The following is a 26,790-nucleotide window of genomic DNA, read 5'->3' on the forward strand; positions in this document are numbered from 1 at the left end:
TGCAATACCTTAAAATGTTCAGAAGAGTTTCATCTACTAAATGAAACCATAAAAAGATTTTCGAAAATTTAAAAGTTTAAAGTTCCAACAGCCTCTTCACCCTTTGGGTACACTTGACGTATCAGAATGTTCAGTATTTGTTTAAATTTATGTTTCCATTATTATTTTTTTTTTGTAATTCTAATTAGCATAAGGTATCTCAATATCATGCAGCAGTTTATATTCTGAATTTTAAGAAATAAATGAATTTTTACGTAAAAGCTAAGGCCTTCACATATTCAAAAAAATTAAATACGCTTCAAATACAAAAGTCGTTTTAAATAAATGTGTGGTCAAAGATTTCAGCTAACCTTCTACGGAACTGTTAGCGGCCGGACATTTAAAATGTACAGAAGTACTTACTTACAAACTTACTAAATGAACAGATATCGCGAAATTGGCTTGACTTAGTTCGTATAGAGGAACACTGTTTTAAAACCAGATTAAATTTTTTACGTCTGCAAGAATCATTAATTTTCAAATAGGTAACATCTTTAATGGTTGAATGCTTCACTTGTAATAGCTTTTTGAAACGAGAAGTTGAAAAAAAAATTCCAATTCGATTTTACCGCCTTGCTTAACGGATGTAAATAAATAATGCAATGACTGCAACAAAGTTCAAACTCGGAGAATCCGATTTGCGCTCGCGTCACAACCATAATAATTAAATAACTGGATTAGAAGAATTGGAGGTCCCAAAAGTTTTGTTGAAGTTCAACTTCCTAGTGGGGAACGCATCACTTGATTGCGGTAAAAAGAAAAGAAAAAAAAAAAAAAAAAAAAAAAAAGGAAGAGTTTCAGAACCGAAATAGACAAACGTTACCCTTTGCTTCATGATCCAAAACGAACGGATCAACTTCGTCTTGCGTGACGTCACAACTCACTTCTAAGTTCTTTTTCTTTTTTTTTTTTTTTTTCCTTGTCATGGCAGAATTTTTTGCAGTCGTAATATTGAATTTATTACCAAAGCAATTTCAGCACAATATTGCATAAGATTTGATTCATATTTTTTTTCTTCTTTTTTCTCATAAAAAAAGAGCATATCGATTTGGATTTTTCAAACATTAAATGGGGAATTCTTTTTTTTTTCTTTTCTTTTTTTGAGATTTTATGCTAGATTTAGAAGATGTTTGAAGTCTAATTACCAATGCAGCATAAAATTCAAATAGAAAGGACAAATTCAAATTCAACCTCTTTTTGAAGCGGATGTATATTTCTAATAGCTTAACCCTTTAAAAGGCCATTTTTTTCTAGTCATATTATGTTAAAATATTTTTAGGCTTGAAATTAGAATTAAAAAAAGGATTCATTTAGCTTATTAGATAAATTTAATTTGATTCATTAATTCATTTGGTTAATTAATAATTAAGTAACAAATCAAGACACATCATTTTGTGTGAGATAAAGAACTGAAGCATCTAAGTTTCTGTCTTTCTCAAAAAATTTGTCAGAACTTACTCCAACCTACATAATTTCATACAAAGATTGATAAATTTGGTGGGAAGCATACTTCTCACTGCCTTAGAAAGGGTTAATTTTTTTTTTTTAAAATCTTCTATAAGTATAAAGTAACTGGTAATGTGCATATGTCCGTTTCTGCCTTCGTTAAGCATGCGCAGACCATTTAAAACACAGTTGCCATAAGAGTGAGCTAACACAATAAAAAATATTTTTAAATTCAAACTATTAAATGAAGTAAAATATTACTTACCGCACTTAAATCCTATTAAATATAAAATTGAAAACTGAATTTTATTATGAATCAGAGAAAATTTTATTGAATAATTCTTTAAAATATTGCACAAATTATTAAAAAAAAAAAAACAATTTGTAGCACACATAAGACTTTACTGCTGTAGGATTCGATTTTCTCTAGTCATATTTTTTATAAAAAACATGTTTGGTTTTCACCAAAAAAAGTTTATATATATATTTATTGAAGCTTTATCTCTTCCGCTTCAATTTCAAGTTCAAATTTTATGGCAGCTGACAGGAAATTAACTTTTTTTTTCTTCCATAACGCGTCTAGTGCGTTGCGGTGAAACATCTGCAGGGCGGCCGTAACGCGCTTCAAGCGTTCTACATTTTAAAACTTTTAAACGTTTTAAAACGCTTTGTAAATGTTTACTTGCTTGAGTTTTAATTTTTGTTTGTTCTAATGCGGCGAAAAACAGAGGAAAAATAGAAATTTTGACGGACAGGAGAGGACGGCCAAATGTTTAAAGAAATGCATAGTAAAAGGAACAGAATCGTAAGGTTTCTATAATAGTATATGTTATGTAATTATCAAAATTTCAAGCTTAAAAATATTTTGCTGAAGAAGCTAATACATACAGTTATAATTAGTCAGTTCCTATACATTTCTTTATGCTCACTCAGTTATAACATCATTTTTAAAAATCCAAATATCTGCTTTAATAATATTATGTACAAACGATCAATTTGGAACAGTTTGGAATCCTAACAAATAAATAAAAATTAATACATATTTATAAAATCTATAAAATAGGAAATGTTAATGTAAATTATACCATTAACATGAGAAAAATACACTGATATACGAAATTAAATTGAGCATCTGATTAAAAGAGGGCTCTCAATAGTACGCACTGTCTAGGGTAATAAAATAATTAAATCCGTCTTTGACGAGACTGAAATATGGAATATGATGACAGTTTCGTACAATGTACAGCAATCTACATATTGCTCATAAGCTAAAGAAACACATTTAAAAAAAATTTCATTTATTTTTCTTTCGATATTTTATTTTGCAATATATATTTTTGGCAACGCTTTTTCTCGTTTATAAAAATTCTTACCTTTAATCAAACAAAATAAGTTTCTGTCATTGTGTTACTGATATTCTGTTTCCTCCTCCTGCTTTATAATGTTTCTGCACACTAAGGAAAATGGATTTGTAAGTTATATTAACCCCCCGTTTTAACGCAACACTATGGCTATTTTGGGCCGGACCTCATAATTTTGAAAGACGGTCAGATGACGAAGACGACATCTGAGCTGGAACCCCTCTCTTCAAGCGGGTGGACTTAAACCTGCACAAGACCCTCTTAAACGACGATTCTTTGGTAGAATCGGGTCTCGAACCTGGAACCCTCCGGTGCCGACCTTACCACCAGCCACCACGGCCCATGGAAAATGAGAATTTGATTCGTACTTCGAAATAAAGGGACTGCGGAAATTCTTCAGCTGTGAAAACCTCTGAACTGAAATATTCAAAACAGAAAGTATAGAACAGAAGCTGGGAGGAAGGCAAATGAAATATAGTGAGAAACTATACAACTGAGGTTGCACTCAGATGTTAAAAGGAATGCAGAATGTGAATTACGGATGACCGAGAAAACAGATTTGAAGTGAATGCTGAAAGGGCAGCTGATTAAAGATGAAGGAAGATATGTGAATTCTAGATCCGATTCCACCAAGGATTTGTCTAGTATATTGGTCTGTACAAAATAAATCCGGTTTATAAAAATAGACATTGAGGAACAATCGCCTTCAAGTAGAGCAGACCTGGAAGTTTGGAAAGTGGGTGTACTATTTATCGTATATAATAGAATTCTACAAAACAAATTGTTTTAGAATATTTTATATTCAAAGTGATAGATTTGTTAATTGTAATAATATTTTTAATACTTTTAGAAGAAAATTAAAGTAATCTTTTGTTTCTACCGATCATTTTAATTTAATTATTATCCGGAATCATGTAAAATGTCGAACAAAACTCAAAAAGAAAATGAATCTGCATTTTTTTTTTCACTACAAAATAAAAAAGTAAATTTAACTAAATTTTGTTCCACAGCAAAGAGTGAAGTATATGTAATTAAGATTTTTTAAAAAATTCAATACAATACATCAAATTAGTTTGTAATCTCTAATTAATTCTTGATTGTATTTTTAATAACTTTTCAAGACTGAAATGAATCGAGGTGATATAATATGAATTTTCTTGGTCTCTTTTAAGTTAAGACTAAAGCCTACATTTCAATTTCAAAGGGGTGTTACAACAGTTTAAAAAATCAACTTTTGTACCGTCAGATATCATTAAACGTTGTTAAAATGTGTGTTGGGCGATGCTAACCACAAATGGTTGCACTTCGTAGAACAGTAAAATAAAAAAATAATAACAAAAGCTTTATGTGTTCTAGTTAAAAGAATTAAAACCTTTATTTGTAGCGGCAATTCTCATTAGATTTTCTTTTATGTTTATTTCTCCCCTACTGTTTGGCAACAGGCTTGCTCATCCGAATCGGGACGAGTGCGCTCACAGCGCCGTCCTCACTCAAAATCGTCTGTTGTGCTGCAGGATACGCTCACTTCGATTTGCGAGGGTGGATCGCTTGGCCGTGCCGCCGCTAGCAGACGATCTTGCGGAGAGGAAACTGCTATTGAACGAACACTGATAATTATTTATTGTTTGTCGCTGAGAGGTGTGGAAAAACGGGACGTTTCTGTTGATAAGAGAATTTGAAATTCACCCAAGTTCCTTTTTTTTTTATCTGCATTTTTTTTTATCTGTAGAATTTGATGTTTTATGAGATATTCTACGAAAATTTTGTTTCACGATTTATCATTTCATCAAGAATTGATATTTTTTAATATTTTGCTTGCGGAACAATGTTTCCAATTTCTGGAATACCTTGACAAAATTATTGTCGATGATAATTTACCAACAAAAATTGACTGTATAATATATAAATTCATTAAAAAAATGGATAAAAGAATTAACTTTTGTCCTGGAAAATCTTTTTTGAAAGACATTATAAATCATAATCATCATATTTTCGAAAACAATTAGAATCCATTTCAGAAAAGAAAAGACTTATTTTCACATTTTCATCTTTTTTATCGTGTATTGATTTTATGTTATATTCATTCACTTATAACATTAAGCAAACTTCAATTTCTTTTTCCTCCCGATTACTGCAGAAAAAAAAAACATGTCTTAGAAAAGCGTCCTCATTTAAATGGTTTGTGAGATTTTATTCACAAAATTATCATGAGAAAATAGACATTTAAAGTATTCCAAAACTTCTAAAGTGACAAGCGGCATCATAGAAAAAAAAGAAGTTGGATAACCTTGATGCCAATTCACGTTTGTAACTTTCCGAAAGCAATTGCAGAACAATTTTTTTCTTTTTTTTTTCCTCTTTGCTTATTGGCAACTGTGACTGTCAGTATCCTTGATCGGGATATGCGCAACTGCTAATATTTGTGGAAAGCAGCTGAAGTGAAGGGCACCTGATCGTTAATAAACATGGAATCAGGTAAGCAAATAATTCAATGTCAATTCATAGAAAATAGCTTTTATCTTTCTGCGTTGTTTTTTGATAAATGTTTTAAAATGCGGTGTTAATAGCAATGTTGCGTTCTAATACATTGCTACCCTATTGTCTGATACAAAATTTTATGAAATTCGTAACTTAAAAGAAAACCTTTTATTCATGTGCATAATTCGTACTGTATTAACGTCTTTAATTGAAATTTTTGTGAATAAAGTCGATGTTATAATTTTGAAAATATAAATTCATTGATTACATAAGCTGGTTCGACGAGAACACGATATTGTATGAAATCTCTTACTTTAGTCAAGTTATTTTTGAAATCAGTTTTAAGCCTTTTTATTGAGTTCGTTTTTTTCTTTGATATTATCTAAGAAGTTAAAGATAAGCTTCATGGGGGGGTTTTTTTATGCTCTTAATTTTTGCGGAATATTTTATGTTACAATTGTATCTTTTTTTATCACTAAAACTTTCAACATTATTTCCTGCCATAAAACTGAGAATTGTTTTTTATTATTATTCTAAGCACTAAAGCTTTTCATGTCTTAAATTCTGAAACCTACATTCCAGAAAAAAAGATGTCTTATAACATAACTTTTTGTTATTCCAAATTTTATTTTATTGATTTAAGAAACAGAAAAATAGTTATTAAAAATAAAAAAATTAATGGATTTCTCTTCTATCTGTGATACAGAATAGTTGAAATGAGGAATAAAATACGCTTTTACTTTAAAGTAATTTTACTTTAGAATAAGTAAAAATATTGTTTAAAAAATTGCTAAAATATAAGCTATTATAATAAAGTAAAATAAACAAAAAAAATCAATAAAATAACTAAATTTCACGAAGTGCTATGCAGCTTTTTTTTTTTAATCTTATTTAAGCTTTATTAATATGCTTGAAACAGAGGTTCTCAGCATGTTATATATGTACCTCTAATGTTATATTACATTATTTTTTGGTGGTACAATTTTTGAACAAAAAAAAATTAAATTCATATAAAGCATAGTTTCTTTTATATGAATTTATTTTAATATTTTTTATTCAGAAACATATATGTGTTTCTCTCGTGTGTTTTTTTCTCTCTCCTTATCCTTAAATTTGTTCCTGTGACGACTGACAGTTTGGCCATATGCTAGATAATTTTTAAATTCAATAAAGAGATCAATTTTTAGATATAGAATCTAAGAGAAATTTCATGAATAAGTTTCTTAAAAAAAAGAGATAACATGCAGTTTTTGATTAAAAAGCATAAATATATTTCAGTCACAGCAATTCAATGTCTTTCAACAAATAATATCTTTGTGGGAATATATTTTTGACCATGATATTTATTAATCAGAAATAAATTATGCACATAGTAGAAATTTCAAATCTGGAAATTGGTATATATAAAACTGAAAAATCGAAACTGCTTAGAATGGAATGGTTCCTCATAAATAATAAATCGACCATTTTCTATTATTATCACCCAATATTTACTTTAATATATGGTTTATGTATATTTTATTATTATTCAAAAGGTCTTATTTAAGAATAAATAAATATAAATTTAAGAGGTTTTATTCTTTAATTATAAACACTGCATTTATGATACATTGACTCTTTATTGGAAAATGATGATACATAGATATTTTTATTCTAATTAATGTGGTATAAAATTTTAAAAAAGTTGATTACTCTTTGCTATAGTAAGGCATATTTATGTAACTCCTCTCAAAATATAATACAAATATTAAAAAATTTCGGGAAAATAAAAATAATATTATGACGTGTTGACATCAGACTGAAAGCCTAACACTTCAGTACTTTAAAAACCAAAATATTATCAAGCTTGTAAACATATATTCAAAACTTGTTCGATTCTTGAGATTCGAAACAGAGTCGAATAGAGTCGATTCTTCGTCACATGATACACAGTAAATGCGCCAAGTTTTAATATATTATGGCTAAAGATATACCTCCACATTACAGCTTAACACGAAATAAATAACTTAACGTAGTTATGGGTATTTCCGAGGAAGATCTCTCAGAACCACGACGTCCACCTCCAATGGATCCCATCAGATGTAAGCTTTAATGATAATGAGATCGTCGATAGATTGGCCTAAGAGGTTAGTGAGAATGAAACGGCCACTGGCTCTTCGCTTACTTATCAAGAACTATACTCAAATGAAAGATCTAAATTCAATTTAATATGGCGTATTCCACCTGCGCATCAATGGTACTTGAGAACATCCCCTGGCACTCTGCTGGAAATCAAATGTGACCGTGGCTCCCAGACTGCTCTGACTAGACTAAAAAGTGGCCACCTTCAGTGCCTTAAGTGAATGTGGTTGAAAAATCCATCCCACTTGTAAAAAATGCTATGACCGTTAGGTTCACCGGATCACATTCTGGGTTGCATCGGAGTTTCTAAGGGAGACATAATATCCGATCATCTTATTATTATAGATTTTTTTTGACGGTCAACAACCTGCTGGAGTTTTTGAGGATAAGTAACAACAAAATGGGTGTTTCCTCGAATAAGATGATTTCACTGTTATTTTAGATTCCAGTTCGCGGCCTTCTAGTTTTGGGGACCTAAATTTTATTAATAGTTAAAATCACGTCATCCTATGATTTTTGTTAAATTTTGCCCCTTTTGGAGGAGTTTTGTTTTATTAAAGTGATAATATCAAAATATTTTTGGGATGTTTCATATGAACTAAAGAACATTTTGTTTGTTTTGCTAGCAACGCGTGACAACCAGCTGATTCTCTAGAATTATTGATTGTTAAATATTTTTGTAACTTTTTCTTTCTATACCGTCTTCAGCAAAGTATTAATTAACTTGAAATTTGATAGGGATGTGCTATTTTAAAAGCCTTGCCCCACTCTGCTCATTGGAAACGCACTTCTTTCATTTCATGTCACTTAAAATGTAAACTTTGATTGGAAAAACAACAGAAGTGCTTCAAGCTGAAGTAATACAAAAAGTTTTTTTGGTGAAATTAAAGATTTTTATTTAAAATATGAGAATAGACGGTAGAATCGTCCTGGTTTCAAATTTTAAGTATTGTACAAATTATTTTTTATAATTTACATATTAATTCAGATAATTATTTAATAAAGTTTAACTAATTCAACAACAACAAAAAAAAAGAAACTGCATGCTTTAAACAGAAATTTACTCATTATGGGAAAATAAGCTCTGATTTCATCCCATCATCATCGATAATAGAAAAAAAGCGACGAAAAAACATTAATAACAATAATGAAAACTGTTTGAGTCTCAATTTCAACAATCAAATACATTATTGTGAAATAAGCTTAAAGTATTTTTTAAAACTGATTAGAAAGGGGGAAAAAAATTATACGATAAAAAACGGTATCACTGAAAAGATAATTTTTTTTAAATCTTAAATTGATGCAAAAATTATTTTTGTACTACAATATTTTTAGAAATTATGGAGGAAAAACATCCACATTTCCCTTAATTTTGAATTAATTTCAGTTTTAATGGAAATTTTAAAAATATCACTTCGAGTTACACATTCATACCCATTAAAGTATATATGAGCCAATTTAATAGTTCTAAGCCAAACGGTCTGGTCTGTAAAGCGCAAACACACAAATAGGAAGGCACATACATATTCACTATTATTATTAGAAGAGATAGACATGAAGATGAACGGAATGTAGATCTAAATAAGTATCTCTTTTTTTAAACCTTTTTTCACGTCTTTGTAACCTTTATTGTTAATTTTCTCCCCATTGGTTGGAAATTTCTGAATAAATTGTTTGTTTTTTAATGTTTGCAAACGATTGATGCTATTATTCTGTATACATATATGGCCCCTAATGCTTACAATTCATGATATTCAATTAAAACGTTCGTCAAATAAAATTAATTCAATTTATTCTAAGCGAACATTTAAAAATTCCGTTTTTAATTTCAGTCATCCCTGTCAGTTTCAATTTAAATAGAATTATGCATTTTCAATACAGCTATAATTTCGAGTCATTAACAGATTTGCTGAATCAGATAATCCAGTTTTCATTCAATTCATACACAGAAAAATATCACTCTTAAAAACTATCAGATTACGTAATAGGTAACATCTAAAAGGTAATTCGATAACAATGTTTAATAGTTATATTAACATCTCGTTTTAAAGCAACAGAAGGGTTATTTTCTGCAACGAACCTCGCAATTTTGAACCGCGGAGACATGACGTGGACGACACCTGAGCTAGCACCACCACGCCAGGCTTCCACACCGCACCAGCATGAGGTAGTTTGGCCCCGACAGTTTTAATGAGCACCAGACCCGCTTACACGTCGATTTTTTGGTGAAATCGGGCCTCGAACTTGAAACCCTCCGGTTCCGAGGGCGAAGCCTTACCAACAGGCCACCACGTCCTTGTTTAAAAAAATAAAATTAATTAAAATATTCGCAAAGTTGCTTCGAAATTTATGGAAAAGTTGCGTGGGAGTAAAATTCATTTGAAAAATTGCGTACTGGATATTATAAGATAGAAAACCATCATTTTAAAAAATTGAAATCAAAATATGTCTGACTGCAGTTCTTATTATCAATAAAATGAAAATGTGCTAATATGGGTGGTTATGAAACAGTGAAGTCTGATTAATACAAAACAAAATTTATGAAAATAATGTATCGTAAAAATTTGACTTCTCAGAATTTCAGAAAAAATGACGCTCCTTTTCCGTGTTAAAAATTCTCTTTCTAAATATATGTATATAAAAGATCATTGATCCATATAATCCAGTCTCTTAAAACATTATGCAATCTAATATTGATGCATTTAAAAATTTTATTAATGAAGAACAATTTTCGATACAGAAAATAATTCTCAGTTGAAAATAACTACTTGTCTCCTTCACCGAAAAATTTAAATTTATATTCAAGAAAAAAAAGTAATTTAACAAAAACTTTAAAAAGCTTGATTTTGTAAATATTTTACCATTAAAACTTTGTTTTCACTTTTTCTTGTAATGCTTTCATCCAATTTTCATTTCATTTCAACAGTGCTGCATTTATTTGAAGTTTCCTTGAATACTGCTTTTATAACGAATATTTAAAGAAATTTGTGAAGTATAAGTTTTTAATTTTTAAATATAAAAAAATTAATAAATATAAATTTTTTCCTATTTTAGAACGTAGTGAAATTCGACAAGAACGAATTTCATTTTTAACACTAAACATACCAACATTTAATACCTACCGATTTCTACCATAGCCGGTCAAATGACCGGACTTTATGTTTCCTGATTCAATGTATGAAATATGAATGTTATAAAGGAAATTAATTTCAATACAATTAAACAAAATTGTGTACTGCCAATTTCTATGCATTACAAACACAAAGAGTAAGAATTATTAATTTATTGCTTATCGCATTTTTTTACATATATAGGGTGTTTCCATTGTACATTTACCTCAAACAAGTCACATTTAGAACAAAATTTGATGATTTTATTTTCGTTAAAATATACTATTTGAAATGTCTTACGTTGATAAGAACCTGTAATAGATCTGGGCATCGATCGTTTTGTATTTGTTTTTTCTTTTGGTTGTTCACTGGCTTTTCGAAAATCGGCGGCGAGTTCTACTGCTAACTAGAGTAAAAACTTTTGTCCCCAGATATTTTCGTCTGTCGTTTACTTGTAAAAAATCCAGGCATTTACCCCAGCTAAATCAAGAATATTGAAAAGCACTTAGAGAGAACATCTGCAAGACTTAGATTTTGTGGTATATTTCCTTGCCACTTGATCAGTCATGTCTACATCAAATTTAATTTTATTGTAATATGGACGGCCCCAGGTTGCAGAATACAATACGTTGAATACTCATTACATCATAATTTCCGATCCGATAACCTTATAAAGCAATAAATTGTTCTCCCGGTCAAATGACCTGTTGTGGTAGATAACGGTATACAAGTTTACTCAAAATAAACAAAATACAAATTTTTAGAAAATGATAGAATATTAACTGTGTATAATTCTTATAATTATTATGTGCAAAAGCGATAAAATGATATGCGCATTTTCGATGCAAAAGTTCTTAATCGGTCATTTGACCGGTTATGGTATGTTTAGTGTTAAATTCTCAAAATGTAAAAACCGAAGAAACATAAATTAAGAATGTTTTAGGGCACGCGATTATTTATCTATGGTTTAGGCACATAATACTAAAAATAATTGACATATTTATCATTTAAATGTTACCGATTATACTACTTTCAGAAAAGTTCCGAAGTTGTTTTTGATTTTCACTTTTTTTTTCTATTTCTAATTCTTCAAATCTATTCCAGTGAATGGTTTTATATCCGTGGCATCTCCCTTTTACAGTACATTGGAAATTACAAAATACCGCCTTCTCAGTGTGAATGTAGTAGTATTTGAAATGTAATAGGGCTATAGAAAGAACAATATGAAGTAAAGCTTATTTCATTTTTTTAAAAATGAAAATTTCTCCATGAAAAAAGTATTTATGTTTCTGCATTCTGATTTAAAAAATCAAATATTTTCAAATGCATTAGGAACATATTCAAGACTATATGATTAGGTTATAATGAATAGTTTCACTTGAGTCTGAATTATCACTTTATATAGCTTTTTACTTAATCGTATATGAATTATACACATAGAAAGTATTATAATCGTCAAAAAATTCGAATTCCAGATTTTGTCGAATCACCATATCGCAGACCTCACCGAGCCCAAAAAACGCATTTTTGGAATTATATTCGCCTGAGAACTCGATAGCTTAAAAACGCTTTGAGCTAGACAGATAAAATTTGGTTTATGGAGCTTTTTTTAAAAAAAAATAACAATTATAAACCACATTCATTTAGAGGAAATTTATCTATCCGATTGCCTGAATACAAAATACAATAAATACAAAACTGAACTAACTACACGATTAATATTTGGTGCACATCTTAGCATTAAAAATATATAATTTTTATCAAATTTCGGATCAAATTTGCCTATGAGTTGTCCGTCTGTTCGTCTGTATTTTCAAAAACATGTAAAGGCGATCACTTAGAAACTCAATAACTTAAATAATGAACTTTGGTATGCGATTTTGTAACTATAATCGCAATTCTGTATCAAATTTCGGTTTTAATCGTTCGGAAAAAAAGGTGTTCCAAAATATCTATGTGGTTTATACCTAAGTATGATTTTTATTTCAAAATTTAGAAGATCATACGCTGTGAAAAAAAGATTAAGAAATTTTATTCATAAATATTTAGTTTACTAAATCATCAGTTTAAAAATTGTTTATCTCTGGCTTAGCAATATCTTCCAATCTTACAAAAAAAAATTCAATTAAACAGTCTGCTAACATGTAATAAGTGTGGCATTTGAAAGCAAATCGTAAAGAGAAAAAAAAAATTGTTACTTTGAAAATGTTTTTTATTTTAAAAACCCATTAAATGGCAACAAGAATCTGAGCGAATAATGAGTTCGCTATTTTTTTTCCCCTCCCCTAATTTTCTATGAACAGCAGGTGTGACTCGCTTTCCGTGACAGTGACCAAGAAGTTCAATGATCGTCTGCTGCGAAGCATAGATACTTCCGCTCCCATTGCGCGCACTGCTGTTCTTGTTTACGGTTCATGCTCTCAGTATAGCGGAGAAACCTGACGTAAACATCTATATCACATTTATTTATAAGCTAATTTTTTTTTTCAGTATCGGCTTGAAAGTTGAAATTTTTTTTTCCAATTAAGAATATGTTTCCATATTCAACTTAACCCTTTAAGCGCCCTGCCACTATCTATACTAATAATAAAGACGAAAATGTGTGCACTGACACTCTACAGCCCAGATCGTTTGACTTAGAGCTACCAAATTTCGAAATGTATAATTTGGAAAGTGCAAATATGCCACTTGGAACGATTTTTTTTGTTTGAAATTTCGATAAGATAAAAATTAAACGAAGTTTCACCGGCTTGGGCATAAAAAAATTTTTCTTTTCGTTTTTCTATCATTTTTAATTACTTTTAATAAAAATTGTAAGTGTATTTTACAACAATCTATTTTATTGTTGAAATGAAACTCAAATCGTTCGCATAAATTTAATTTTTTTAAAAATTTTAGCATTCTGAAAAATTTTTCTTTCCAACTTTTCCTTCTATATGGATGAAATATGATAAGTATAATATAAATGAGTCAGTTAGAAGAAAAAATGTTGAACGCTCCATGTACTTTCCTACTTTCTCGTGTTCGAAATATACAAAAAAAAAAAAAAGTGCTGTAATTATCAAAAAAAAAAAAAAACTTGAAATCATGACAAATCGCCACATTTCAAACGCCCCCTAGTTCGAGAAATGTTTTTGGAATTATACTTGTCTATATTTTGAGCATGATAACTTTAAAAAAAAGCTTTGAACTAGATGGATAAAATTTGGTATATGGGTTTTAACCAAATTTCTAGATTTCTATCCAATTTTGAACAAAATCCATTCAGAAGAAGTCTATCTGTCTTCCTGCCCATGTACAAGTAAACACAATCACTGCAAATGTGAAGAGCTAGATGGATAAAATTTGTTAACACAGATTTAGCATCTGAAATGTAGATTTGGAAATAACTCCGTGAGATATACTTATATGAGGGGATTCATCATCTGTCAGTGTCTGCATTTTTATATGCATGTAAACTTGAAAATTCAGAAGTGAAGCAACTTAGGTAAATGAAATTTATTATATGATTTTAGTACTGAAATTTTAATTCTGTGACAAAGTTTGATTTCAATTAGTCGAAAAAAAATAATCAGAAATGCATATGTTGTTTCCTTTGCTGTACTATGAAGCACAAAACGCTCATGTGCAGAAATTTGAAAATTAAAATCTGAATACTCGTGACGTTTAAGACTCTGCCCATGATCCACAGTTTTTATATTGGGGGTGGAGGAGGAATAACATTTTTATTAGGGAGTGTGTAAGAGAGAACCTCTCCAGTGATTTTAAATATTTATTTCGTTGCTTATTATTTCTCTGAGTTATTTATTTATTTGATTTTGTCAGAAATTGCTTGCACTTCTACTCATTCCTCGGATTGCACGTTAGAGCGCCTTTCATTGAAAAAAATTCTTTATTCGATCTTTTTTTTTTCTAGTATTATTTGCTGTCTCATTATGTATAGTATCATGCATCATGACTTAATGCCATGTCTTGTAACAAGAAATATTTATCAGAATTTTTTTATAAAGTTCTTATCTTTTCTTTTGACTCGAGCAGCTTATTAGCAGAGTCTTGACTTCCACGGTTTACAGCTTAGACATCCAATTTCCCCCCTAATATGCACTAATTTGATGCATGTTAAAGCCATTCGGATCAATTGCACTCCTTTCAATTTTGTCTGGTAGATTGAAGAGGGAGGTGCCATACCTTTTCTTGATTCCATTCCAGTCATATAACTGCAATTGGAAATGATTAGACCCTTTCTTTAAAAAAAATAGCTTTAAAAACGAGACTTCAAACCAATCCACTTCTTCCTTTTAAAAAAAAAAGAAAAGTATAATTGTCTTACAAAATTAAAAACGTAAAGAAAAAATTCAAATTAACTGGAATTTCATTATTTTATGCCGATCAGCGGTTGCCTTCAAAAAATATCATTAATTAGTGGATAGGCGTCTTAAATGTCTAAATTCCTTTGAAGTAATGATGTATTAAACGTCATAAATCGGCAAGTCTGAATTGCAAAATAATTGAACATTTTATCTTGTTTGAAATATTAATGGGTGAAGAATATTTTACTAAATATGTCTAATAGAATCAGAGGAGCGTATAAAATATTAAACTTTGATAATTTTTTCAACGATATAAAATATGATTATTTACCACATGCAGAGCATTTTTCCGATTGGAATTATGAACCCTTAACTAACAGTTTAAAAATTAATTATTATGCTTCTGAAGTGACCACCTTATATATATATAATCATTATGGATATTTCAAAAACTATGAGAGTTGAATTAAAAAAAATTAAGATACTGATACGAAGATGTGAAATATACATTTTATAAAAATATGACATAAAATATAACTGAAAGTAATTGCTAATAAAATATGAACAATAAGAACTAATAACTAATAAAGAACACACGATTATTGTGTAATTTTTTTTTTCATTTCTGTAAGTTTATTTTTTTTTGAAAATAAATTGATATTGTTTTCGAGAAATATCATTTATTTTCATGAAAGTATTTGCTTGTTACATATGCGTTCACCAAATCGCCCTGTCTTAACGGAAAGTATATTAAGAACATCTGGAACGGACATTTATATTAATTATCATGAATAGAACATTGTGCTTTGCACTTCGGAAAAAGTTGGATCGATTAATCTGGGGTGGAAATTAATTTCTGAGCATTTTGACTCTCGCCGTAGACGAAGTAAATATAAATTATTATTATCGCTAAAGAATTCGCTATCAGAATTAATTGAATTCTAGGCCGTCGTGATTTCGAAAATATTGTTTGATGAATTTTATGCACCCTTTAATCCGGCCCGAATGCGTCCTTTAATCTGATCTTCTTATATATATGAATACAACTACTCAAAAATAAAACTATGCATTCAAATAAGGTTTTATATATATTCGATACATTCCGTTTCGCTGATTTTTGACGAAATTCCACAAAGATTCTTCGAGAGTATGTATAATTTAAAAACTCAACAAGCTAGTTGGATGAAATGTTGTATACGACATTTAAGCAAAATGGTCGATCTGTATAGAATTTTGGGAAAATAAATATGGTAGTAAGAAAAGACACTTTTTCTGAAGTCTGTTTCCTCAACTTATTATGAAAATAAAGACTCAGCTCTATAGATTACTTTAGCATGCACATAGCAAGTGGGGAAAAAAATACAAACGTTTTTAATTATTGAGTTTTTTACATATACCTATAAAAAGGTTAAATACGTTATCGTGGCTATACTTAACTTACAAGAGTGATCTTCTCAAAATTTTCTCTCAGACACCATAATAAAGATGTTATATCGCTTCCTCTTTATAAAAAGTATGGACCCTGAACAAGACCGTGAACGTTACGGGTGCTCAGATCTTTATTTTCAGATTTTCATGCTTGAGAGTTTTGTAATACAGTAAAGAAATGAATATGAATTTTGGGTGACTCTCTATCGACTGATTAAAGCCAAAATTTGACTGACAACAAAATAACAAAACCATATACCACATTTCATGTATTTAAATCATTGAGTTTTTGAGTTACATGCGAAAATTAAGAATGATAGACGATTATTTCTTTGAAGAATATAATTCCAAAAAACATTATACAGATTTACACTTTAGATGCTAAATCTGTGTGTTAAATTTTATTTCTCAAGTTTTTAAGCTCTGTTGTTATCGTGTTCAGCTGTACTCGCCTGTAACTTTCTGTGAGTGAATTTCTTTCTCATTTATTTGCTTTTGAAGTATAGACATTCAACTCCTTGTTGGATTTGGCACAAAATTTGATATGTGTCTACACTATAGATGCTAAATCTATGTACCAAATCTTATCCATCCAGCTCTCTTCATTTTGTAGTTATCGTATTAATTTCTCTTCGAACAACTAAACGGGCAAACTTCCTCTGAACGGATTTTGTTCAAAATTTGATAAAAATCCACAAATTTGGTGTAAAGATCATGTAAAAAAATTCGTCCGTTTACCACAAATCGTTTCGAGTAGTCTTTTTCACAGACATACAGACGGACATTGTCTAAAAATATATTTATCGAATTCAGGAAAATCAAAACAGTGGAGATTTGCCAAAATCTCGAATTCGTCAAATGTTTGAACTTTTTGACGATTACTATATTTTCTCTATACTACGTATATGGAAAACTAAAAATAATAACTACTTGTTTCACAATGAATGGTTAGTTCATAGCCATGTACCATCCGATCAAAAATGTTTATACATGTTACAAAATGTTAAATTTTAATGTGTTAACTTGTATTCCAACAGCCAGACAGACAGACTTCCTTTGAATAGATTTTACTCAATTTTGATAGAAATCTACAAAATGAGCCTAAAGACCATTTGACGAATTTCATCCGTCTAGCTCAAAGCCTTTTTTCTTTTATTTGTCTTGTTCATAGACAGATAGGCATTTTTTTTTTCGGACTCAAGGAGTTCAAAAACATATTTCTCATTTTTCGATTTATTCATATTTTTATATTTCATATTTTTCGAGGATTACAATACCTTCTCTACGTATACGAAAAAGCAAAGAAGCAAAATTGTCTGTAAATTTGGTATCATTAAATAGATAAATTTTTCGAATTTTACGATATCTTAAAAACCGTTTTTTGGTTTTTTTTTCCCTTAATCTAAATAACAATGCATAAAATCCAAATAACAAAATTAAAATATTGTTATATTGTTACTAAGCGTACAGCAACTAAGTTTAGTTGCTGTGCGCTTGAAATCCCAATCTTGAAAATCCCAAGTTTGCCAGGGGAATGAACTCTTAAAAGTGGGATAAAATGAAAAACGTTTTGATAGCTGGTCAATTCTCTGAGGGATGAGTTTACAAAACAATTTAGGAATGCTTCTCCCCTTTTTGAAAAGAGGAGAGAAGAGAATAATAATCGTCTGCCACGCCCGATCCCAAACGATGCGCCATAGTCGAGTGGCACCCCTCCATTCGACCACCGAGTCTTCATCGATCCACCGAATGGTTGCCTAGCAGTCGCCCTCCCCCTCCCCGGCCCCCATCGTCAATTAAACTTCGTGACAGACACGTCGTCTGGCCCCAGCATTAATGAGCACTCTTCTAAAAATATCGGGCAGACGATAATCTTCTCTTCAAAAGGGTAGAGGAGCTGCGGATCGAAGATATACAGAGCCCCTTTGAAATTTGTCTCCCATATTAAATTTCGAAACTCAGTTCATAATACATGATGTGACATGAATGATAAGAACTAAAATATATATTTTTATATCAAGGAACATGTTATTAGGGAAACATTTAAAATGCTAAATTTGTATTTAACATCATAAATAAAAATTCTTTTTCTTTTGTAATACAAGGCACCCATAAAATATTCAACAGATACAAGAAAATTAAAATTGCAACGCAATTTCACAAAGTATGATGAAATTGCTTATATTGATATAACTTTTCCCTCAAAAAATTTCATTTACTTTCATTTTTACTTTCTCGTATGCGAAATATATACAAAGTATCGTAATCGTCAAAACTTTGAGCTTGATATTTTGACGAATCTCCACGTTTTAGACTTTTTATTTTATCAATTTTTTTTTATTTATAAAAAAATCAGATGTATAATTTAATAAGTAGATGAATATCAATATAATATAAATAGAAATGTAAATATTTCTTTAATAGAAATTATTCTTAATTTTATTATTTTATTATCTACATTAAAAGTTAAATTTAAATGCATTAGATTATTATTTACATTAAAAGTTAAATTTCTTCTTAAAGTTAAATTCTAAAAGTCTTGTCTAAGTTGTATTCCAAATGGGAATTATATATATATATATATATATATATATATATATATATATATATATATATATATATATATATATATATATATATAATTCTTAATTCTTAAATTTTAAGAGAATGCGGAAATTAAATGTAAAAAATGCAGTGATAACTACTTGGCTCTGAACGGTTTAGGAAAAAGTACCTTAAATTTTTAATAATATTTAATGAATTTCCTCAAATGAATCGCGTTTAAACCAGAGACGATGGCAATGGATAAGCAATTGTATCAGAAAGAGATTCACTTATCTCTTTCACTATTGCTAAAATACCACGTGACTTTAATTTTTTAATTATATCTCTTACTTTAATATGTTTAAGCCTTCATTTAACCTTTATTTGCTTAAATTTATAATCAAAAGATGTTACTTTAAAATGCAATATTACACCAATGAAATGCAAATCATTGGCTTAAAGTTTTAAAAGTTGTTTGAAGTAAAGGTCACTTTAAGTTGCTGCTTAATCTTGTAGGTGGAAGTCCAGCTGCATCTAGTCACGTCTCATCACTCATTAAGTTGAACCTATTTGAGGCATCTGGTCTTTTATTAAAATAAGAAGTTTCCTCATGGCCCTGAATGAACAGAACACCATAAAAGTGCCCGGAACTGACCATTTCTGTTACGAATTTAAAGAATGACAACACAATTAGTTTTAATGGTCATCTTCCCAAGTATTAGAGCCATCTCCCCAAAGCTGCCGCCGTTATTAATGCCACCTTTGATACGATGCACACGTACATGTGCAGATAAATTACGACGTTCTAACAAGAGTCGACTGTCAGCGGAGTAATGAGACAGTGTTTCGCGTGCTAATGATGTTATTTGCACAGGCCTCGCGGAGGCCTATAAAGTTTTCTTTCGGATCCATTGTCTTGTGTGACGGCGCGTCACATGAGAAAACGCGCCTTTTTGTTTTATCGATTTTTGTTTTTTGTTTTTTGCTGAAGAGGATTTTTCTTGTTGAAGTCATTTGAGAAGATCATGCACAAGGAATCTCTTTCTCTCGGAGAGGGCTGCTGTTACACTAATAAAATGATTCCATCCAGTGGTTTAATTAAGATGTAATAAGCATGTGGTATTCTGTAGGATGCTTTATTTTGTGCTTACTTTTTAAGTAGTAATTAGACTCTGTTGAAGTTAATGGAAATTATTTTTTGAGGGGGGGGGGAAGCGAAATTGAAAATCTTTCAAAATATTTTCTAGGTAAATATTATTTTCACTTACTTTCAAATTCCTCTAGCTTATTATCGTTTGTCATGATTAAGTTCATTTTTTATTGTAATTCTTATTAATGGTAGATTTAGAAATTTTGCAACCTCAAGCAGAAAACATTATAAGGAGAGTATTGCAACTTTTTTTAATAAACTTGTCAATTAACTTCCACTTTTTGGATCATTTTTAGCCTAATCTAAATGTTAATTACTAATTTTACGCCATTTTTTATTTTATGAACTTTATTAATATATAGATATTATTGTTTATTTATATACTGATTGTTTTCGGTGACCAGTAGATTAGTTGATTCGTTCCACAATTTCAATTAAATATTTTATCTATCTATGTTTTAAATATCACTGAAAAATATCTTTAAATTTGAAATTTTTATAGATATATGATACATGCAATTTAAGAAGTCTTTCGTTGTCTTATGCATTTCCTTAATTTTTTTTCTAAATCGTTAAACATTCACGTATATCTCCAAAAAGAGCAACAATATTTTAATTATATTAAAAGATTTTTAGTATTTCTGATTCTGAAGCCTTAATTGTAAGAACAACTAAATTTCAAAAATTTTATTAAAAGCATACCTTTTACTGATACCCACTCAATATGGGAAAATAAATCGAATCTTCATATTCTAAACATCAACAATAAAAAAAAATGTACGGCTAAAAAATTGGTATCATTGAAAAGACTATTTATTGAATTATAAGATCAAATCAAAATAATTTTTGTTCTATAATATTTTCGAAAGTTATCGCGGTAAAATCTCCAAAATTTCGACCAAACTCTAATTAAAGTTTCAAAAAATTGCACCGAGTTGCACAGTTACAACCTATAAATTATATGCGTACCGTGATTGATAGTTTTTTTTTTAATCTAACTTTTAATGTCCTGCGCGTAAAGCACCCACACATTCATCTTTAATATTATTAGATAATTATCATTAGCAGAGACAGACTCGTATTTTTACATAATACTATTAAAATAGAAGCTCAGATTTTATAAGCGCTGTCGAACAAAACATATAGGAACTTGACCAATTATACGCGACAAAATATCAACGTTATCCCAATAGTTTATAATTCTCTGAATTTATATTTGTTTTATGTTTATTTGTTTGGTAGCTAAGCTTATTAAAAATATCTTTTTAATTAAAATGCATCCTTCATCGATTTTTTTCCGAATGGTTTATATACATATTATAAGATGAATTAAAAACATCAAAAGAATTAAAACGGCTAAATATTTTTCATCTTTTTTTAAATAAAAATAGCAGTGAATGATTTCACCTTGAACGCGAGGTATTCGAGGTTCTATAAGAAAACCCCTATTTTAAGAACCCCCTATTCTTTTGACAGAAATTCTTGTGGTTAAAGCCATCCTAATAGAAAAGCATATGAATCATCATTCTAAAACGGAAATTGTAACCATAACCACACTAACAAAAAGACGCCGTTGGGTAATTGAATGTAGAAATTTAGAGTATGAATTTTTACAGAGTTTTTTTTTAGAGTATGAGTATGTTTTTTAGGTAAGGGAGCTTTTTAAGGTATTAAAATATAAGAGAGAATTTAAGAATTATTTTAAGATTCTTTTCTTTAAAGGTATTATTCTGCTATTACTGACTTATTGAAAGAAGATTCAATTTTTAATCTATAGAGAGGTACTTTGTAATCACAAGGGATGGCCTAATGATAGAACTTTGGAGTATAAATAATTTAACTGAGGAATTTTCGCTCAAATTTAGGAATATTAATTCTGAACTTAGGAACAGTATTCCCAAAGCTTTTACTTTTCATATATTGCCCTTAATAATGTGAACGATTCCCCCTGTTTAGTTAGAAGATGTGTTTTTTGTTACATTTCTACGTCAAACATCTGCTTATACATTAATTTACCTTGAGCAAGATGTAAAACGGAAACTACACGACTCAGTCTAAGCAGAAGCATATAAGACTGTTTTTGGATCCATAGCATAAACAGCAAATTGAAGATCTGTAATGGGTTTAAAAATTAAATGGATTCAACTTCTTAAAATTTTCACGTGAGCTTGAATGGATCTTATTACTTGCTGAATAATAAATGATAATAAAAGTATCGAAAAAGAGTATTTCCAATCATTTGATTTGTGCATTCCACATTAACTTGAGAAAAACGACAACTGTTGCCCCAAATTTGGTGTCTAGGTATAATAAAACTAGCCAAGCAGTTTGAGATCGCTTACAGCGCCATTTGGAGAAAGCAAGTTTAATTATATTAACGTCCCATTTTAAAACTACATTAGGACTATTTGGTGACGGATCTTGTCATTTTGAACCTCGACCAGATGACAGGGAGGACTTATGAGTTGCCAGCACCTTCCAAATGTCCACATCCCACCAATGGGAGGTCGGTTGACTCCGACGGATTTAACGTGTACCAGATCCACTTACAAGACGGTTCTTCGGGTCTCGAACCTGAAACCCTCAGGTTCCGAAGCCGAGACATATGAGTCGTTGTATTTTCCAGTTATCGTGTTTATATGCGCATGACAAGATAAACAGACAGATTTCCCTTTGTTCTAAAGTATGATACAGGTATACAGTTTGGGTGATTATGTAACAGTTAATTGTGATTAATGGATTATTATTAATAATAACTGTAGTTAGTATCAATAATAATTCATCGGCTTGTTTTATAATTAATAAGCTTTATTGGTTACTATTAATAATTATTAATTAATCATATTAACCATAAAGTATAGACGATGTACTTTTACTTGAGTTGAATATATACTTGAGTTACTCTTTTCACAGATTGAAAGTTTAGCATGAAAGGATATTTTCGGATTCAGAGTAGGAGATTCTGAATCCGAATGAGAATCTATTGATAGATTCCTGATTTGGAATCTCGATCCCGGAGATGAAATGCCAGATTCATTATAATTCGATATCTTATGTTGGAGGCAAGATAAAAGGATAAAAACTGTAGCGAAATAAAACAAAAAGGAGTATATTCCTTAATTTTCTCTCCCATTTTATCTGTTTCCGTTATTTATTTGTTAAGGTGATCTTATTTCACTTTACTTCGTTTAGGATTCCCCCCCCCCTAAAATCAAGGGAAAGTTGTCGCATCTGACTGACATCGCCCGCAGGTATTTCGATCTGTGCTTTCTGCAGTAATGATCCAGTGGGAGAAACCTGAGTCATGCTAGGAATCGATTTCTTAATGTTCACTTGATGGTAGGGTGCACGGACTGGACCACCCCGAGATGAGATTGGGTCTAAATTATATCTTTTTTCATTGGGGCATGTCCGGGGTCCGTTCCGTGCCACTTAGCTGAAGCGTCCATTTGATCGCCAAGTTTTGTAATTGTGACGCACATTCACTATTTGACTGAACTGATATAAATTATTTACCACGAAGAAATTTATCTTTTGAGATAATAAAAAGTTGTATAATTTATTTAAATAAAATGCATAGGTATAATAAAAATAATTTTATTTTTTAAATAAAATTTCTTTTTGTATATTTATTTTTCCGTAAATTTTTTACAGTGATAACTCTCAAAAATTTTTTATGAATTTAGGATTATTTTGCTTTTGCTTAAGGCTTTATACTTCCTGAAGCTATGTAAATGAACAAGTTTAGCTTATCTTTATATAATCTCTACTTGTAATAAAGATGAATATGTATGTAAGGCTCTAGAAAATGGATAGTAAGACCTGGAACCACTGAATTAGGTAGAAATATACTTTAAAAGGTGGGAATGAGCGTGTTGGTGTGATTTCAAATAATTAAATATGAAGTAAAATTTTGGCGGCTTTCCACTATAATTCCCGAAAATATTTCAGCACAGAGATGTTTACCTTCTTAAAATTCAAAAAGTTATCTTTTTAATGATATCCATTTAATCGCAATGCAATTTTTCCCTACATTTCTGCAATTAAAAAAAATGTTGCTTAATTTTTTAAAATACATTTTTTACTTTTAAATCGTGTGATTTTTTTTCCGTTATTGATAATTTAGGACTGAAGAATTCTATTTAATATCTGCGTAGTTTATATTGTCACGTAGAACTATAGTATAGAACTCAATGACACACACAAGAGGTAGGGCTAAACCAATTTATTAACTGAACTGAGAACACAGTAACTGACAAATCTTCTGCTTTTATACAAGCAGAGAAAGTTCCAGAATACTCTTTTGGAGACAGTAAGAAAAGTCCAGAACATTTGTCTGGTAAACTAAAGAAATGTCCAGTATCTTCTGGAACAAGAAATAAAGGAAAACATGAAATCGAGGAATTAAGTATTTACATACACTATTAATCGCATTGTCTCTAGCGGGATTCGAACCCAGGTCTCTTGATCATGAGACCAGTGCCATGACCATTCGACCATGGATATTCTACTGCCTTTCTTCAATGCGGCAATATTACGAATAAGAAAGTGATGTTGCAGTATTGCAAAAGTTAGATGAAGTGGACTGTTAAGTTTTAAATAGTTGTTTAAAGTTTATAAAAATTAATAAAGTTTTAATAGTTGTTTGTTAAATAGTTGTTAGTTAGTCAAAGGAACTTCTTTAGGATGCTTCGTGTGCACAATGAACAGGATATGTATAAGGCTATTAAAATAACGCGACTTTACTATGCATGAAATGGAACTAAATTTACCATTGTATAAAAGCCTCTAGGTGCATTACCTAGAGCCTGGAAATATCTTAATCCGCCATTGAATTTGACGACTAGTATATATGGCATTTTATATTATTTTGTAAAATATCGATTTAAAATATTTCCCATCTTCAGAAAGCAAAAAAATTACTAATATCCAGAGTATCCGCGACTAGATTCTAACATTAGATATGGAGTCAGAAATAGAAGAGTGAAAATATATGCCTGGCTAGCATCATTTTTGTGGGTTCCCTCGTGTTTATGCTGTCAAAAAGTTTATCTTCGTGTGTTGCCAGATTACTCTCCATGGTTTCAATATAAATCAACGAGACAAATTGCAGTTTTGTTATTTTAGACTCGATCTATATTTTTGTTCCCAGTTTTGTTCTGTGGTATATCTTTCGAAATTGTTTATTTTTCAAGAATCAAGCTTCTGAAAATTAAAATCCTGGTCCCAGACGGATACGTGAAAACATGAAAGAACGCATTTCTATCAATTTTTTTTATAATTAAAAAGAATTGCAAAAAAAACGTTTGACTTAATTTATTTCTGTAAATGTTATCATAATTAACTTTAATAGAATGATGATGAATATACAAATGCAAATGAAAAAATGGAACAAAAAAATTAAATAAAATTTTAAATGAATTTTAAAAAATACTATGTGTAATAGAATTTAAAAAATGATATGAAATTAAAATTAAATGCATAAATAAAATATCTTTAATTATTAACAATTAATGTTGGCATCTTCTGTTTATAATTTTATATGACCGAAAAGTAAGTACGTGTAAGGTAAGGTCTCATCGTAATTTTAATCAACTTTATTCATTAGAGAAATTTTCTCAAAGTAAAATATAGCAAAATATCTGACAGTAAATGTTGTCTTTGAAACTCTTCTATTTTACGAAACATAGCTGATAAATAATTTTAATCCTTTTTCAAATAGTGTAAAATTATATCTGTTTTTTTCCTGGAAACAATTCCATTTTAAAGTAAATTTATTTTTATAAACTCCAGTGAATGAAGTTAGATATCCTTCACCTAAACGATGGTTTCATATTTCATGTTTCTTTGCAAAGATAAAATAGAAGTAAAGCCTCTTTACAGATAACAAAAATTGCACTTGTATTGTTATCTAATTTAAGGTATTTTCAACAATCAGAAGAGATAATGTAATATATGAGATTAGAAGAAAAATAAAAGCTCTTCATTTTGCGGTCTTGACAGAAAACCGCAAAACCTGCTATTTAATCTGCAAAGACAGAAGCACTATCAATTAAATGAAATATTCTTTGATGATAACATTCAACTTTTCATTCAATATTTATTCTGACGTGTAAAAGATAGATAAAAATATGGAACATTTCAGTTTCAAACATTATTGAAATTTAAGTGAAATATCATTTTCAAAGCTTTTGTTTATCGAGTAAGTCATAATTTCTTGATTATTTTTAGAATTGGAAAATAATGTTTCAATATGTGATTTGTATAAAACATAGTATGATTGCAAAACGATATATTTCTTTGAAGTTAGAATGATGTTAGTGCGACATCATTACTATAAATTAATGATTTAAATTAAAATCTTGGTTCTAAATTATAAATTTTATAAGCCATTTTTATCCTAAATTATTTAAAAAAAATCATCGAAACGTTTTTCTCAAATGCATTTAAAATGAAATCGTTTGCATCTTTTCCGTTTTATTTTTCCAATTATAAAATAAAAGGAAAAAAAGACGCAAACGATTTAATTATTTTTCAATAATTCTAATGAATAAAAATATGGCATCATAAATTTGTTCCATCTTTCAAATTGATGCATTGTTTTTTAGACTGACGAGTTCCTTCAGGTAACTTGTTGATAGTTCTAAATCTGCGCACTTTAAAGAAATGTATCATTATGAAATTTCTTATACACATTTCCATTTTATTTGCAACTAAACTATTTTTTGAATAATTAATTTCTATTTAGTTAGCTTTTTTTTCTTTATTTCTTCGATCAATGTTCAGAAGCTGTAGTCTTGCTT

At 29.7% G+C, this 26,790-nt stretch overlaps 1 protein-coding gene across 2 annotated transcripts in view; it reads left to right on the top strand.

Annotated features, from left to right (window-relative positions):
- Positions 1-4,370: 4,370 nt before the first annotated feature.
- LOC129968744 (cytospin-A-like) overlaps positions 4,371-26,790 on the top strand; it is a 90,453-nt gene continuing 68,033 nt past the window's right edge. Inside the window, exon 1 of one of the 2 annotated variants that reach the window (XM_056082948.1) lies at positions 4,371-5,321. The gene's annotated coding sequence lies outside the window, so the exon portion shown is untranslated. Of the gene's footprint in view, positions 5,322-26,168; positions 26,190-26,790 lie in introns of those variants that run through there. The other variant, XM_056082951.1, reaches the window with a different exon arrangement.

Source organism: Argiope bruennichi, chromosome 5, assembly GCF_947563725.1.
Source record: "Argiope bruennichi chromosome 5, qqArgBrue1.1, whole genome shotgun sequence".
NCBI lineage: Eukaryota > Metazoa > Arthropoda > Arachnida > Araneae > Araneidae > Argiope > Argiope bruennichi.